The sequence below is a fragment of the Salarias fasciatus genome, chromosome 18 (genome assembly GCF_902148845.1).
Source record: "Salarias fasciatus chromosome 18, fSalaFa1.1, whole genome shotgun sequence".
In the NCBI taxonomy this organism is placed as follows: domain Eukaryota; kingdom Metazoa; phylum Chordata; class Actinopteri; order Blenniiformes; family Blenniidae; genus Salarias; species Salarias fasciatus.
In genome coordinates, this window is record NC_043762.1 from 15,648,925 (window position 1) to 15,666,428 (window position 17,504).

Below are 17,504 nucleotides of genomic sequence, written 5' to 3' on the forward strand. Positions count from 1 at the left end.
TTCTTGCACGGTCAGTGCTGCCAACTGGGCCTCGATGGAGGGGAAAAAAAGTGTACAAACAGTTGCAGTGAGTTCACAAACAACAGCCGAAGCAACACGTCTCCAAACTTTGCACCGTGGATGAAAAACTTGCTAGGCAACCACAATTCCTGGCTGCGACTTGAAGTGGGAGGGTCCTGGTAAAGTAGGTCAAAACACACTCAGACTCGGGCCAGGAATTCAAAGTCTTCCCTTTTTTGTCCCCCTGCAGCTTTCCTGGGTCATTAAACTGTGGATTCCGATAGTCATCACTCTTCAAATCCATTTCTGCTGGAAACTTTAAAAAAACAACTTGAATTACATTCTGAACACTGTCCAGTTGTTCCAGTTCAACTGTTTGCTGGCGCCTTAGCTATTTCTTTAAATGTTCTCAAGAATATTACTGTGATTCATAGATCCATTTTTTTAGCCATTATGTTTTACTTTTATTTATTTTACTCTCCAATAAGCACAAAATAATATTTATTTTATTCATATTTTCACCAGAGAAAGAAGTTTGCTGGCTTTGACTAAATAGTTAAAAAAAAAAAGAAAGAAAGAAAAAGAAAGAAAGAAAGAATTCTTTGTTTTGAGGTGGATGTGCTTGCAGATGTTAAAGTCTTTCAAGTGATTTCCTCATCTCCCCCACATGTTCAAGAGTCCTTGACCCACTGCATGGACAGTCCACCTTACATGTGACCGTCACTGGTTTGGTCAGGAGGCTGGAGAAGTGGGTTGACTCTGGAAGCTTCCAAGTTTAAATCGCTCAGTAGGACAAGTAACCACAGACAACCCCTAAGCACGACCTCTGTCCCTCCAGAGCAGCCTAATGTGGCTGCCCACCACATCTAGAGAGGGGATGGTAGTTGTAGAAAAAAATCCCCAAATGGATTAACAAGTTTGATTAATTTTTATTATTTGCATGAATTATATTCTCAAAGATCATATTTTTTTCTTTCATAAGTATTTTCTACATAAAGGGTTTCCAAAGCAGATTATCTCTAGATCCCTGCTGTCTCCTCCTTCCTCACTGACATTCATCCATGAATTTCCTCACAGCATCCTCTTCCTCAGCTTTCTCTCCCCTCCATCTTGTGGTTTTACTTTCACACATCTCTCTTTCATGTCTCTTTTTACACCATCCACTCATCTGGACCTAGAACCTCAAGCATACTTAAAACTCATCTTCAGAGAAGGCCTGTGCTACCTCTTCTCATGCACCCACACAGTGCCACTGTCCTTCATTCACACTCACACTGACACAAAGAAAAGCAAGTCATGTCCTCATGAGAACTAAGGAAATGTATAGTTGGAAAGGTGAGAGGGGAGAAACTCACAACAGAAGTGTGGAGTTTTTTTTTTGTTAGTCAATTATTAATCCTATTGTTGCTGTTCTAGGCAATCATACGAGACAGTTTATACAACACAAAGGGGAAGTTGTGATGTACACACACACCCACACACACACACACACACACACACACACACACACACACACCACACACACACACACACGACTGCAGGCGTTTTTAGAGTCTCCAGTTAACCTGAAACGAGGAACAGTAGAAAATCCATGAACATACAAAGCCGATTCCCCAACCACGCAGTCTGTATGATGGATAAAGGGTGTCGAAGATAAATCACTGAAATCATCACAAAAATGACCCACTTCAAATAAGACTCAAATGACCATTTCAAAGAAAAGGAAACCATTTATTACATTCTTAAAACCACATATAATGTATCCCATTGGACAATATATATCGAGCTGTGTGACTCAGTTACTCTTGGACTAGTAATATACCTCTTGTACATTTTGTCATACAGGAAAGAGAAGGGAGACAAACTATTCTGTTTGTACTTGTCCTAATCTTTCTTCAATTAAAAAAAATAGATCACTGACTTTACAAGACAAAAAGTGGAGACACATGAAAGAAAAAAGTGGATAAAAGACTGAGAAGTAAATGAAAATCACAGCAAAAGAAACATTAAACCCCGATAATGAAATTCATCTTTAAGTCTAACTGATCTTCTTTTAACTCCTATGTATCTTAAATTTATTGTTACAATATTAGGACAAACGGGAAGGGGTTTGACACTTTGTGAGTAACATTCACAAAAATAGAACTTACGTCCACAGTGATTATGGTTATGGGTCTCATCTTAGGTGCAAAAGTGTGAGGAGTACAAGGCTAAAAGACGACACCGGTAATAAAGGGACAGAAGATCACAGCTAGCTCCCTGAGCAGCAGGCGGCAGGTCCTCAGACTCTGCTCAAGAACTTCACAGCACCCCAAGTAAGACATTTATCATCATCATCATCATTCCATCATTCGAACAACCTTCACAAACTGTTGTGTATGCACATGGAAAATGTAAACAGTTATGAATGATCTTGTCTGACAGATATGAAATGAGCACAGCGAAACAGATTGGCTTGAAGTCTTACTGGCATTAAAGCCCAACTCAGGGGGGCAGCTGGTAGCTCTGTCTGGCCTTAGACTAGTGTCCAGTGAGAAAGAGGAAAGTATAGTGCTTGATTTTGGACAAGTGTTGGGTTTGGGACTAAAGGAGAGAGAACAGCAAATGTACAAATAATACAGTTGCCCCAACCAGCAAAGCGGGTTTATGATACATATTATGGACCATCGTCATCCTGGCATTTGACCAACTGAAATAATATGAGTGAAAGAAAGACTGCTATAGTCCACCTACTGTACTGGCTGCTGGTTAGAAACAAGTGTGGAGACACAGAGTGCCGCCCGCTCATCATACAGTCCTCGAAGCCGATCTTTTGCCTTGCTTTCTCTTCTCTTCAGTGTCATTTTGTCCTCTTGTCTCTTTAGGCAGGGGAGAGCAGCAACAGTGCAGACTGAAATCTGACAGTTTAAATGCAAGGCAATGTTTTTTTTCCTCTCTCTCGTTTTTTTTTCTTTACATTTTTTTTAATTGCCTTTGTAGAAGTACGCTGCCTCCCCTGCTGGTCACATCTGCAACAAGTGTCCACCCCGTTGCTTGCGTCATGGCCATGCCATTGCTGTAGGGGCAAGACGGGGTTGTTGCCGCGGAAACCTGAGAGTACTGTCAAGAGAGGAAGACTCGTCCACAAAATAAAAAGAGTCCGAACACCAGCTTTCCTCAAGTATCCATCTGTTGTCCCTCCTCTTACGTCTCACCAACACCTTTCTCTCCGTTTCGCTCTGAAGTGAACGCACACATTCCAACTCTCTCGCCATATACTTATATAGTCATCTATTTACATTCTTATTTAAAATATTTGTTTATAAATGTGTATATAAATTAAAGATAATTTCATCTTGTCCTGTCTTAAGTGGCATTTACAAGGAAAGGGGTGTGTGGGACTGAGGTTTCTCATTGCATTACAAGAGCCTACAAAAAAAGGCAGCACCCGAACACTCTGTCATAAACGTCTGTGAAACTGTTTTTAAAATTTTTTTAATGTTCCTTTTTTTTTAACCAGGCTGGTGAATTCAGCCTATACCGTGAGTCATTCCATATGCGTCCTTATTTTTTTTTATTTTTATATATCAGAAAATACCCTGACTCATGATCTTGGTCCCGAGGTTGATGGTCAGACAAGGATAGTAGGATCCCTGTATGAACATAAGTGCGTATCATACTGAGAGGCATGAATGCCGAGAGAAATATTGACTGATGGGTGTAATAATAGTGAGACCTGGTTGATCAACACTAACTTCATTCGAATTGTTGGTGTTTACGAGTGGCAGGGTTGTACATCACTGTTGTTGGGTCTTGCTTGTGCCCTGGTGCTTTTCATGAGGTACATTAATAAACTGGTTGGGCGATCCAAAGAGGATCAGATAATTAACAAGTGTTAGAGCTTTGAGCTGTTACATGCTAAGCTGTGATATATTTGGAGGCCCATACGTGTTGTTAATGCTACAATATGCAAAGGACCATGGCATGTGCGGTCTGTAGTGTAAGGTGCTTTTGCCTGCTGGAAAGTGGAGGACTACTTTGGGATCATGGGAGACGGAGTTTTTAAGTCCTGGATGTCTCATAACTGCTGGTTGTTAAGCTCCAACATCTCTATCCTTCTCAGTCTCTCCTTTTGCTTCCTACCTCCAAACACACTCTCTCCATCTATCATCTCTGTCCGTCTAGCTGTTGGTGGAGTCCGGCAGCGACAGCTCGCTGCCGAACACCTCCCGGTACAGTGGTGGGAAACTGTACGCGGTCTCAGGGTGAACCAGACGGAAAAAACTACAGTTTTGTCAATGTGGAGGTTACAGATGGACTTCATAATGGGCAGCTGGCCACCATCTGTGGGGACAGAAGGCAATTAAAGGTGAAATGTGAATTGTAATATATGCGTTTGTCGTGAAGTGAAGAGTCGCGGTCGCTGGCGTTTACCTTGTCCAGTTTCTCATCAGAAGCGCCACTCTTATGCAGACTGTGCTGCAGGGCTAGGTAGACCTTCTCCTGAAGTTTCTGGACCTTTTGGCCTTCTGTGAGCCAGGGTCGGTCTGCAAGGAAAGATTTTTGACGTCTCAGTATGGAGATTGACAGTTTGTTTTGCCCTAACCACCTTTAAAGTATTGTACATCAGAATACTTGGTAACTGTAGCTAATGAAGCCACTAGTTATAAAAAGGCAGTGTGTCGAATCTGTCTGAATTTTAGATACACATTCAGAATATATGCAGCTACACATGCATTATCTAAAATATAAACCCAAAGAAACTGATGATACACAATGACAAATCTAAAGTCAGTGAATAATCTGCAGGAGTAAACTGAAAAACCAGTGTGTGAGTCTTGCAGACACCACCCAGTATTTCTATATCATGCTAAAGGTGGTATTCAGTAGTCCTTGTGGGAGAGAAAAGAGACAAAGAAGTAAAATAATCACCAGGTGATAGAAGGACGGCCAGCTACTAAACCAAGGGCTATCTCCTCATCAGACAGCGCAGACGGCACAGTCCTTTTCCAGGTCACACACGGCACTAACCAGGTCATCGCAACCTAAACAAACAATAACATTGATAAATTCATTGCAGAGAATAAAGCTTTGATTAGAAATGGTAATTGATTTACTTCAGCAAGAGATGCCAGGACGGACTGATGATGTAAAAGCAGGAGTCTGTTTCTCCCTGCCGTGAAAATTGCATTACCTATGATAGTAAATTAAATCATTGATGTTTGTCTGACCCTCAGCAGTCCAATATCCACATGTTAAACAATTGAAAAGAAAACTGGCAACTGCACTGACTGACATAATACATCTTTTGAAATTAGGCACCTCGGGGAATATTTCCGTGAAATGGGCTTAGCGTGCTGGTTACCTGCTGCGTTAATTGCGTCTGTCTTTAGGTTTTTCCATTAGCGTGCATTGTTCATCGTTAGCGATGTACTAAAGAGACAAAAAGGGAAGAAATTGTAAAGCAACATCCAGCTGGAGGCTTTCGTGATTTCTCTTGCGGCTATTTCTTTTGTGAAAGAACAGCCACCGACCAGATAAGATCAACGGTTGAAGCAATTGTCAACATTTCATTTATAGCACATGTCATTTCAAATATATATTAAAAAAATTAATGTCTTTTTAATGCTGCAGTTAATAATGTATTGATAATTAGGCAATTTAAAAATGCATTAAGATACTAAAGAGGCATCAATTTTTTCTCGTCCGAATATGGCATATTCAAAGTGGAATGCTTGAGAGTGTGAGGCTGTCAATCATCTAAATGTGTCGAGGCACACGCGGCTGCATTTTCATCTTTTCTCAACCCAGCGCTTTGAAGAACTGAGCCGAGGCGAACTTTCCATTGAAGAAGATGGTGTTGTTGTTCATTGTTGAAAGCCGGCACATACGGATAAGTAGGACCTCCAGACAGCTAAAAACGTAGTGACAGACAAAGGAAAAGACATGGAGACGTCGAGCGATAGAGAAAGAGGAAGAGCAGGAGCGGAGGAGGAGGAGGAGGAGGAGGAGGAGGAGGAGGGTGGGGAGGAGGGCAGGGAAGGTCCAAGATACTCCAACATGCACACAACATACACAAAATGTAAATAATTTGATCCAGATGGTGCACAACATATTTTGACAATTTTTAAGTTCACACCATTTACAAAATGTAAAGGCATTGTCAAATACATGCATTGTATGGCACAAATATGAATATATATGTGTTCAGCATATAATAAATAATTGAATAATTTAGTTTCAAGAAGCATGTTATTCTCCCCATCGTCAACCAGGTGTGTGCCATTTATACAAAACAGATGATTTTTTTTTTTTTTTTTTAAAAACAACAAAACACAAGGTAGAAGGTTGGAGACAAAAGGACAAGGAACTAATGTCAGCAAGTTTTCAACTTAAAGCATTTCGGCAGAACTGAAGTCTCGGAAGGCATTTTCAACATTTTGGACTGTGCACGACCTGCTTTCAGCAGTATGATCTGATCTTTCTGGCACAGTCCATAAAGCCTGCGATACGTTTGGCAAATCCACCACGTACTGGATGGCGTTGGTGATGTGATGCGCGCACTGCTGCCACATCCACTCCGCGGACTGAAAAAGGTGATGCAGAACGAGGACGCGGGTTTCAGTCGACTGAAGTCGCATGCCACAGCCGTGCACCTTGCACCGAATGGCATCAGTTTCTCACATAGGATGACATTGACCTCCTTCTTTTGTGTGAGTAATCAAGTCTGATGATCCTATCACAAAACAGCAATATAACAGCCACACCTAACAATGTCATTAAGCTGATCATGAGTTATAAAGGCATTTGAATATTAACACAGCTTAACAATTCAAGTGTAAAGCATGTGACTGTAGAAGATATTAAGAAAAGAAGAAGCTAAAGGAGAGCAATATTTAAATGAAACTGCGTGATGAGCAGCCCACTGCACTTTTGCTTATATGTGATTTATGTAAACAGCTCACAGTTGCCATGGTTCTGGTAACAATGAAATAATGAATGCAGCTCACGATAAGGTCGCAGAGATCTGTTACACCGATGACTACATAATCAATGATTCTATGTTTGTTTTCTTTTTCACTTAGAAATTACTGACAATAGAATTCATTAGAATTTGCATATAAAAACCACTTAGTGTACCTTGTTCTGGAAAGCCCGTGTTTCCTCAGGTGTGTATTGTACCCAGGTGAATCTCTTCATCTCTTCGGCGCTGTACTGACACGTCTCCAAGTGAGACTTTACAATACTCTGAGTGATGTGTTCTGTAGAAACAAAAACAAGTGCACACACACAGAAACATCAGCATCGCCTCACTCTGCTTATTTCTGTCAATTTGCTGGTTTTAGTTTTGAAAAGAGAGTCAGCACGACAGAGTTAAACCCAATCAGTGGTGCTGTTTACACATCCACAGATCACAGAACTGTGACCTTAAATTACTGGAAGCTTTGCATCGTGCTGCCAGTAGTTTTACCAGGGTTGCCCCTGAAATGATAACGTGCTAATAGCCTATTTTCTCACCAGCCGTTACCATTTTTTCACTCCCCCCGTATTTAATTTAAAACCATCGCAGTATTTACTCCTCACTGACTTTAACAGCCCTCGGAGCCTCATTCATATATTTGTGCAGTTTATTGTATAAAGAAGAAGTCAAAAAATAAAATAGAAACGTATCAACCTCACCTCACTATAGCATTGTCATTTGCTCTCCTTTTAAAAAGTCATTTGTCTCTTTCATAAGGCTTCTTCCCCGTTGCCATAATCTCATCCCTGTCCTGCTTTCCTCTTGCCTCTTGTTCCTGCTACGTGTCACTTCAATTGTTTTACTGCTAAGCTGTTTATGACATGTCCTTGGCCTTCAAACTATTGTTCATGTTGAATCACTTTTGCCATTTTTTTAAATCTGTCCATTTTTCCGACGTTGTTCAGCCCTTTTGACAACTTCAAGGTAACCGCTGCTAAAAATACAGTCAGCGCTCAAATTGAGACTTTCACTATGGCAACAGTAAAACACAGCTGTGCAATAATAATTAAAGCTCCGAAAGAAATGTTTTCGTATTGAATGAGTTATGATTTATTATTGAACCTCCTTTGCATCCCTCTGCTCATCAATTAGAGGGACAGTGAACGTCTCAGGATGAATAATGCCATCTGTCCTGAGTCAACACTTGCGTATCCCCTCATGATCATTTGTTAAATTGGTCTACTTCCTCCTGTAGGAGTAGCTGCAGCATGATTTCACCTTGTCCGTCTGTGTTTCTGGACAGAAGACAAACAGTCTTATCGGCCATCATCTAAATTGCGCCCATGCTGCATCCAGCTGTGAGGAGTGAATTCTATTGTTTTCCCAAAACCTTTGAGGCAATGTGGAACAGCTGGAATAAGTCTTGACTTTACACAAAGACGTTTGCAGCAGGAAATTAACATCAAACACTTGGATAAATATAGCAAAAGATAAGAGAGTGCTGAGATAAAGTTCTTTTTTTTCCCCATTCATTTAGGTGCTTAAAGGCAGACATTTAGAGTGTAGAGTGTGAGATATTTTCTCCTTTTCACTACTCACCAAGATCTGTTATTGAGCAGTCATCAGGCAGATGGTCCAGCAGTGTGTGTGTGTGTCCCAGCAGTGTGTGAGAGTGTGAATGCAGTAGCTGGATGCCGTTGGTGTCTGCCGCATCCAGTATGGTCTGCTGTGGTGAATTCTGATTGGACAGGGATGCAGACGAGGAGGAAGAGGACGACGAGTTGGAGGTGTTCCCCGTGCTGGCTCCTCCGCCTCCGAGCAGCCTCCAGGCTGCAGTACTCGCTGGCCTCCTCGGGGGTCAGCGGCAGGTCGAACAGGTCGGGCAGCGCCGCGATGTCATCCAGGTCGCTCAGAGTGGAGCTGGAGCCCCTGCTGCTGTAGGACGTGCTCAGTCCCTCTTCTCCATCCTCCGCACCGCCTCCGCAGACGCCATCCTCCCTGGGTAAAGACAGCGTGGTGGAGCCGCCGCCTCCGGCGCCAACGCACTCTTGGGACTTCTGGTGCTTTTGAACCTCAGCATAGAGGCTGTCGCGCTGCTTCTTCGACATGCGTCCAAACTTCACCGCTACAAGAAGAAAACAAAGTTTTATTCACTTTGAATGAATAGTAGAAAGTTTCCTATAACAAAACGTTTCTTCTGATCTCTATATAGGGATTGTATGAAGGAAGATCATCACTTTTTCAGGTATACTGGGTTTTGTTTTTGGAAAAAGTGTCCAACTCTTAAATCTTTCCAGCATCGGTTTTAAACTAACAGCATTCGTAGGCTGAGCTTTGAGCAAATTGAAATTTCACTAATGAGCATCACGGACAGGGAAGTTTGCTCTGTGTGTGTTTACCATCTCGGCTCATGCCCAAAGCCAGACACTTCTGCAGGCGGCAGTGCTGGCAGCGGTTACGGTTAGTGCGGTCGATCAGGCAGTTCCTCTGACGGGAACAGGAGTACATGGCGTTGTTCTGCTGGCTGCGACGGAAGAAGCCCTAGACACACAAACAGACACGTACATACAATGTAAATGATTCAGACGCTTCACAAACTACGCTTTGAGTTGACTTTTGGTAACCTGCTTTGCGCCGTCATCCTACTCACCTTGCAGCCTTCGCAGGTGATGACTCCATAGTGGATTCCTGAGGACTTGTCCCCACAGATCTTACAGGGGATGACCTCGATTTGAGCTGCAGAACCAAAAAAATAACGATGAAAAAAGGTGTGAAACAACTGACAACTGATCATAAAACTTTGAATTAGACAGTTTTCAATCATGCTATGTGCTATTACCCAAGATGCATCATCTTTTTAATATCAAAGTAGAAACAGCACTGGATATTGTTTATTTAGCCATATCCTTGTTTACACAAGTGTTTCTCAATATCAAGTAAGACATCTGCGGTCCAAACAGCAATTTTGTTTTGAACCTTTCTTGATTTGCATTTTGACTCCTCCAAGTGATCCCTGCTCTCCTCCAGTCTAATTTGTTGTACTTTTCAAGTCTTTGAAGCCCTTAATCTTGTAGTCTTTTCTCCAAGGGTATGAAAATACTCCACAACTACAAAATTCAATTTCCCCTTACTTATCTATTGTTTATTTGAGTTTGAGTGTGCAAAGTGGAACCTCCTGCTTGCCACGAAATCCGAAAAAAAATCCTTTTCAGACCAAGTTCTTTCAGCTTGTTACAATTAAACCTTGAAAGTTTTTCCATCACTGTAACACAAACCAGCCTTTATTCAGGTGAAGTGTTTGTCCCTCTTCTCTGACACTGTTTTTCTGGCCATTTATGTCGCGCTATCATGCTTTTCTACACCTATCAACCTCGGATGAAATCAGTTCCTTTGTATCTTCTGCAGATCCGGAAAAGGTCATCCACATGCTTTTATCTCGTCACAGTGCGACTGCAGTAACGCCACGTACTCGCTGCTGTATTGGAAGGTCATCTCCTGCCTCTTGCTGATACACAATGCCGCTGCAAGGCTTACATTTTCTTTTAGGCTGAGAAGGTCTTCAACATTGAGCACTGGCTGTCTTGTTCAGGAGGCCTTGGAAATCAGTTTTCGGTCACGGTGTTCAGACATACTTATCAACCTCCCCTGGAAGCCTGTCATAAGACCTTCTGCTTCAAAAAAGTCTTCAAAGTCTTATTTTAGAGTAGCGCTAGCAAGAAATAACCTTTTCATGCAGTCTGAATGCCTGTAAACTTCAACAGACTGTTGGATTGTATTTAATGAAAAAGGTATAAAAACAAAAAAAACTACAACACAGAACCACACGTCATAAGAAAAGATAAAATTTCCTTTATTACATCCATTAAATGGTATTAAAAAAAGCAAGAATGTATCCTGAACTTACTATCTCCTCTTCATTTTTTCAAAAATCCAGATTACTTTACAGAGAGCACACAGGACAGGGGAAGCAAGCTGGCCAGAAACCGCGGTGGTGTGCACCCTGACGGAGGCCCCCACGAGGGAACAGAGTACACAAACAGATAGGGAGTCACATGACACGTACACAAAGGCTCCTTCTTTCTTGGTCAGGCTAAAAAAACCCAAAAACAACTATATCATAAGATACTTGAAGAATACGAGTCACTGTGACACACGCAGCAGTGCAGGAGCGGTGGGCAGCCGACCTGCAGTGCAGGGAGAGCTTTCTAGGATTAAGGGCCTTGCTCAAGGACTCACAGTAGCGACCTCTAGGGAGTGAGAGTCAAACCCCAACCCTCCGTCACAAACCCACCCCGTAGCCATTAGGCATACAGGATTTCTGTCTATGCAGCCCTGATTTCTCTCTTATTTGTACCAGTACGGAAAACCACTTAGAGATTGAAAAGGGATTGTTGCACTCTTAGGTACTGGAAACCACAACTTTCCACTTCTTTTTCCGTCTTAATGACACACTGGACTGTCTCTCTTCTAAAACTGTTGACTAAAATACTCCAACTGATCATGGCAGCTGCAGACATGCAATGGAAAAATATCTCCCTCCTCCCTCCTCCCTCCCTTCCTCTCTTTCTCTCAGGTTCCCCCTCCACCCCTCCCTTCTCGCACGATTATATAACTCTTGTCTGTGAGCATTCCTCACAACACTCATTCAGCACAGGCTCACTCTAGCAACACTGACACCCCACCCTCTTCAGAGTCTCCTTCTCCCACTGGCTGACAACGCTCGCCGCCTTCTCGGTATTGGCTGAGTCACCCGTCACTCAGCCGCTGTAGCCTGTCAGCCCATGTGGACATTCTGTCCTACTGACACACTTTCCCACTGCAGGGGGAGAGGGAGGAGGGAGGCAGGCGCGAGCCCGGCTCTCTGCAGACCAGTTTTAAGGTGGAGCGGAACAATGCTTAGGGTTTCGACGATGCAAAGTTTCCCTAAAGGCCTGTAGCTTGCACGACTAAATCAGCAACGTTACATAACAGTAAAATTAAACAGGAGGGGAACAATAATATGCCTTGAAAAAAAACGTATTAGTTCATCTAACACGCCACACTGATTTCCCATGAGTCTATTTCTGTGCAAACTAATTGAAGCTTCTCAGGGCTGTTTATTATCAGAAAAACCACATTCAGGATGTCAGTAATGACCCATACTGTATCTGGCCGCCATGCACCAAAAGCATGCCAACTTTGAACTTGAATGCCAGCTATTCAGCCCCCACCCTTCTGGCCGATCTTTGACACTGAGCTTCTGCTTCAGCCAGTGCTATTCCTGTCCTGTGCTGAGAGCCAGAATTACACAGATGCCCAGCCATCCACCCGTTGTACAACCACACACAACATACTTTCTCAGTCTTGTCCGGCCTTCTCCGCAGACCCTCGGCAGATGTCTAGGCACAAACAGCCACACTGACAAACAGCCCCTTGTTCAATGGCTGTCTTGTTCATGAAACCCTAAATCAACTGTAATTAAATTGCAAGTACAACAAATTAACAAAGTATAGGAAATATACAAGAACAAAACACAACTATTCAATATTTTTCTTGCTGAAAAACCTACATTAAAAAACATTTCAACTGTAAAACATTGATAGTGCATTGTGCTTAACAGTATATTAGACAATACCATATGTATACTATTGAGACGCTCAGATCAATATATCAATAAACTGGCTAATTGCATCAAATGTGCCAATGAAAATTCAGCCACCTATCTGTGCAGACAAAGAAACAGTTGCCACACTGATATTAAAACCTTGATCAAGCCTAATTATCATTTTATCCCATCCCGACACACTAATCTGGAGCATTTTGTCTTGAGAAACCAAATCTGCTTTTCGCAAACATAATGCACAAAGCCTGCGTGCACTACTAAATTTATCACCCAATGACACATTAACCAAAGCGGCAGAGAGAAATGCAATAAATGAGGAGAAGTGGCCAACAAAGACGGATGTTTCAGTGAAGCAGATGACTGTGTTCTATAGGACGGCTATATAATTATGTGCAGCACACTCAAACCTTTTCATAAAATGAACTGGGAACACACACTTTAACGGTTAAGGCAATAACAGTTAGGGCCTCTAAGTGTTTATCAGTGCAACATTGTTATCTCTACAAAGTCTAATTCAGTAGGGGTGGGGTAGGGTGAGGCAGAGAAAAATCACTGACTTTGTGCTTTCAACCGTTGACTTATCTGTCTCTTCTAAAGAACAACAGCCAGTAATTGTCAAACCGGAGTCCCCTGACTATTGTGCCAAACAGTTAGTGTGTCAGTGTGTCATTGCATAACATGCAAATATGTACGCCGATACAGGCTTTAACAATACCTCACATTCTTAAAACCTGTTTCAAAGTTTCAAAGTGAGCAGGCTTTGTTCTTCAATTCTTATTATGAAGGTGATATTAATGCAGGTGACACTTATTGCCCTTCAGCAACAAGTTGAAAAGGATTGCACAGATGCCAGATTCTTTTACAGTACTTAATTAAAAAAAAAGAGAGAGAGAGAGGGAGAGAGAGAAAGAGATGCCACATTCAGCAGGAGGAAAGGGCCTTGAGCTTGAGTTTCGGACATATTACCAACAGTGAAGTGCTTGCTGTGCCACGCCGTACAGTGTGAGATATAAGCTTACAGTGTAACTCAAAACTATATCACAACAGCCTATTGTGGCTGGCTGTGGCGGGCTTTGCTTTGTGAAATCACCCCAGAGAGAAGCAAATCATGGACGTTTTTCATGAGGACTCAGCTGAAAAATGCAACATAACCCCATCATACAAAACCCAAATGATATTTGTTTTCACACCCCGGCCTCATATGAAGGCGGAACGCCACCTCGCATCTCTAAATTAGAGCTGTTAAGTTTTTGTTTTTTTTTCTGTTTGATAACTCCAACGATGAAAATGACTTGAAAGAACAATAGGACTCAGCAGTTCTCAGCACTCATATACAGTCCCACTGTACGTATGGCCGCTGGTGCAGTGAGCTCCGTTTTAAAAGATGTAAATAGCACTGGAGGCCCAGCTGAGGCCCAAAGAGGGGCGACTAGAACAGAGCCAAGGATTTCATAGGCCTCCTGTACGTGTTGGTAGAGTGTGACAAGAGTCATGAGATCTCTCTGTGGGCCTGCATGCAGAAGTGCACTCTGCTATCAGCAGCACGGCCAAAGGAAGTGTGAGATAATGAGACTTTGTATCAGAAGCTCAAGAAAGTCTGTCTTCATGCCAAAACTGTTGGAATGACTGAAATGATTGTGAATGCAAACATGTGCAAGCACGCTCAATCTGAGATTAGGAAGAAAGAAAAAATGCTGACGTGCTTTTTCAATCAGGGAGCAACAGGCTGTGTGACTAACCTACATTTTCAATGCAGCAAAGGCTAAGAAAGGGCCGACATTTGTTTACATATGGATATCCTGCTAAAAGGGGAACCTCCCTCCACCAGGGGCCCTTTAGCTTCTTCCTTTTCCCCTCTCTCCCTCCCTTTCCCCCCACCAGTTAGACCAAAAAAATCATTTTCCCCTGTACAGATAAAAAAAGTCTGTACTGTACAGCAAAGGGCTGAAATATTGATTCAGAACTGCATTAAAATACAAATCATAAAAATCAGACTAGTGAGTATTATTTGTAAGTACGCAGTTGAAAAAAAAATGTAATGTGGTTTATAAAAGAAGTATCTAAATTGTTGCTGTTGTTTTAAATTAATGTGATTGCACATTTGCAAATCCAAAGTTTTAAATCTGAGTGTCTAATTTGTCCTCAGGAACGAATGACTATCTTTGGATTTTTTTTTTCTACCGGGTGCGCGCAGCGGCAGTTTATCATTGTGAAAAATGTTATTGCCCTATCGGTCAAGTTCAAGTTCAGCCTGCGTCAGGCAGACACGTTGAAGGCTGACTGCCTCTGCTAATATGTAACCGCACATGGTGCTGCACGTCCGGCGGCACGACGCTTCCCACAGCCGTCCCCCCTCCCTCCGCTGTGAATGCTGTATAATGCTGGGTGACATAACTAGGTCAGTGGAACAGCCGGGCTCCTCTCCCTCTGTACACTCACGCAGTCGGCCATGCTGGCACCGCCATCACATCAGATCACAACAACAGCGCAAGTTAACGCCAACATTGCTCCAAATCAGCATGTAAAGCATTTCTAGTCGAATAGACTATTAACAAATACCTTTGGAATAAAATACATTTTTTAAAAAGATTAAAAAAAATGGCATTCTATGAACACTAAGTATATCAAAAAATAACATGGAAACTGGTATAAACACTATGATTATAAGAGAATGTCAGAAATTTGCAAAAGATAGACAATTTCATCGAAAAAGAGACTTGATACGATCAGATAACGTCTCGATTACATAATTGTAGTTTTGGTTAACAACAACCCCCACTCATGCCCCTCCCTCTCCTCGTTGCATAACTCTTAACATGGTTCCCCCTGGCGAAATTTACCGGATTCCCAGGTGAGATATACCTCACAATTCTTCAAAAAACACACATATCCAGCAACATCAGGACTCAATATGCGCAGTTACGCATATTTCCCATTGAAAGTCTGGTCCCATTTTAGAAGAAGACTCGAACGATAATAATAAAAAAAACAGTCTTTTTGTGATTAATTAAGTAACACCACAAAAGCACATCTCATGCTGCCGTTTAGTGCTTGCATGTCGGGTTACACTGCTTTGCATGGAGCTTCGGGCTGTGCGCGGCTCTCCGGTGTGAGGGATTAGTGCGCACTGAGAGGAAAACAGGCGCACTCAACTCCCACTGCGCACACATGTGGCTCCTCCGGCTCGCGTCAAACCCGCGCCGTGATCGTCAACCAACTTCGTCTGAACATGCACACAAACACCGAAACATAAAATGAACTTACCTCTCATTTTGGTGTTTTCCTTTATTCGTGCAGGGCGATAAAAAACCGGACTACATGTGGTCACTGGAGGTGACAAGACGGGAGAGAATGACGCGCTGGAGCCAAAGTAAACTGGCTCTGTAAATATTAACTTCGTCCCGGTGGTAGTCGGCTTTCGCAAATCGGTGTTCCAAAAAAAAATGAAGAAAGGAGAAGAAGAAAAAACTACCCGAAAGTCTTTTTGTTTATCGCTCGATCAAGTCCGAGCAAAATAAAAGAGTTGAAAAAGTCGCCGTAGCTGACATGGTAATCGCGTCGAACAGATCGGCTCAACTTTTTTTGACAGAATAGTCCCACGATGCAGGAGCGGCGTCCGGACCCCCCTTCCTCTCTGTGACTCTCCGCCTGCTTTCCTCTCAGTCTACCCTGCTAACCTACTTTCTCCAAGCATGGACTCTCACATGATCTCACTGCCGACAGCTCTCTCGCGTCGCTCGCGGGGGCGCGCACGCGCGAGCGAGTTTAAGGTGGCCCGGTAAATGATTGACTAAATGGCGAGCCGCTGTCTTCTCTTCACACAGCGCCGAGAGGTGAAGTCCGATCACCGCTGAGGGCGGCTGTAATTAAACCTGGAAACACTTGTGTGTTGTGAGACTGTTTCTCATCTTCTTACATAAACTGCACGAGTCGTGACCTATAAATTAATGTTGCATCAATTCCTCCGTGTGTAATCATGGGGTTTGAGGTTAAAAAAAAAAATCTAACTGAAGCAAAACCAACAGGTTTTAAGTTTCATCAGAACAGTGTACTTCAAATATTTACACAATTTGCATTCATGGTGCTAACCTCTAGGTTTAAGTGTTCTTGAAATGAAATCTGCATAATCTATACAGCATTCATCAGCATGGAAAAAAAAACATGAATAAGTCCATTTTCAACTCTTATACCAAAGTACTTTTCTTGAGGTTTTCTCTGACAAACTTGTCCTTTAACTTTACTTCACTAAAGCGTTATGCGAACTAAAGTGGATGGTTTTTATTGGACTTTCCGTTGCTTTCAGAACCTCACACTAGAAATCACCAATAAAAGAATACACTATTTCTACTACAGCATCATGTCTCCTGCCTGTGGAATTCCTCCAAAATTCCTGTTACTGTATGTTTATGTTGCCTTTAATGATGCTTGTGTAGTTAGGGAACATGAGTATTTTTTCCCAAAGAAAATAGAGACAGAGAGAAAAAAAACCCACAGATATAATAACAAAGGTGAATGAATGTTGCAGACCTGGGAATTATTTATTTGCACTGAAGCCTTCAAATGAGCTTTGTCCCTCAAGTGGGTTCATCTGGATTAGGTGGAAAATGCTAGAAAGTATTCCTGAACATTTGCCCAGTGATTGCTCACCATTTTTTAAAAATTTCCCCAATTAGTTGTGTTGGATTTTACTCCCAGTGACCCTGGAAAGTGTGTTTGACGTGAGCCCAGTTCCTGTTTTGAATGTCTGAACTGGACATGCAAGATACAATCAAGGAAGCACTCTTGCAGCATTTGATTTCTGTGTATTTAAATCTCTAAACTGTCTTTCTCCTTTCGTTCTGCAGTGTGCTATTACGACACACCTCTTGGCCGTTTCCCACTCGTTCTTGGCTAAAGGACACGTCGCCCTTCCAGGTTTAATAAATCCTCGGAAATGAATAAAAAGCACTTCAGATTTTTATG

At 42.3% G+C, this 17,504-nt stretch overlaps 1 pseudogene; it reads right to left on the bottom strand.

The window, feature by feature from the left end:
* Positions 1 to 5,781: 5,781 nt before the first annotated feature.
* LOC115405478 (nuclear receptor ROR-beta-like) lies at positions 5,782 to 16,256 on the bottom strand (annotated as a pseudogene).
* Positions 16,257 to 17,504: the final 1,248 nt, after the last annotated feature.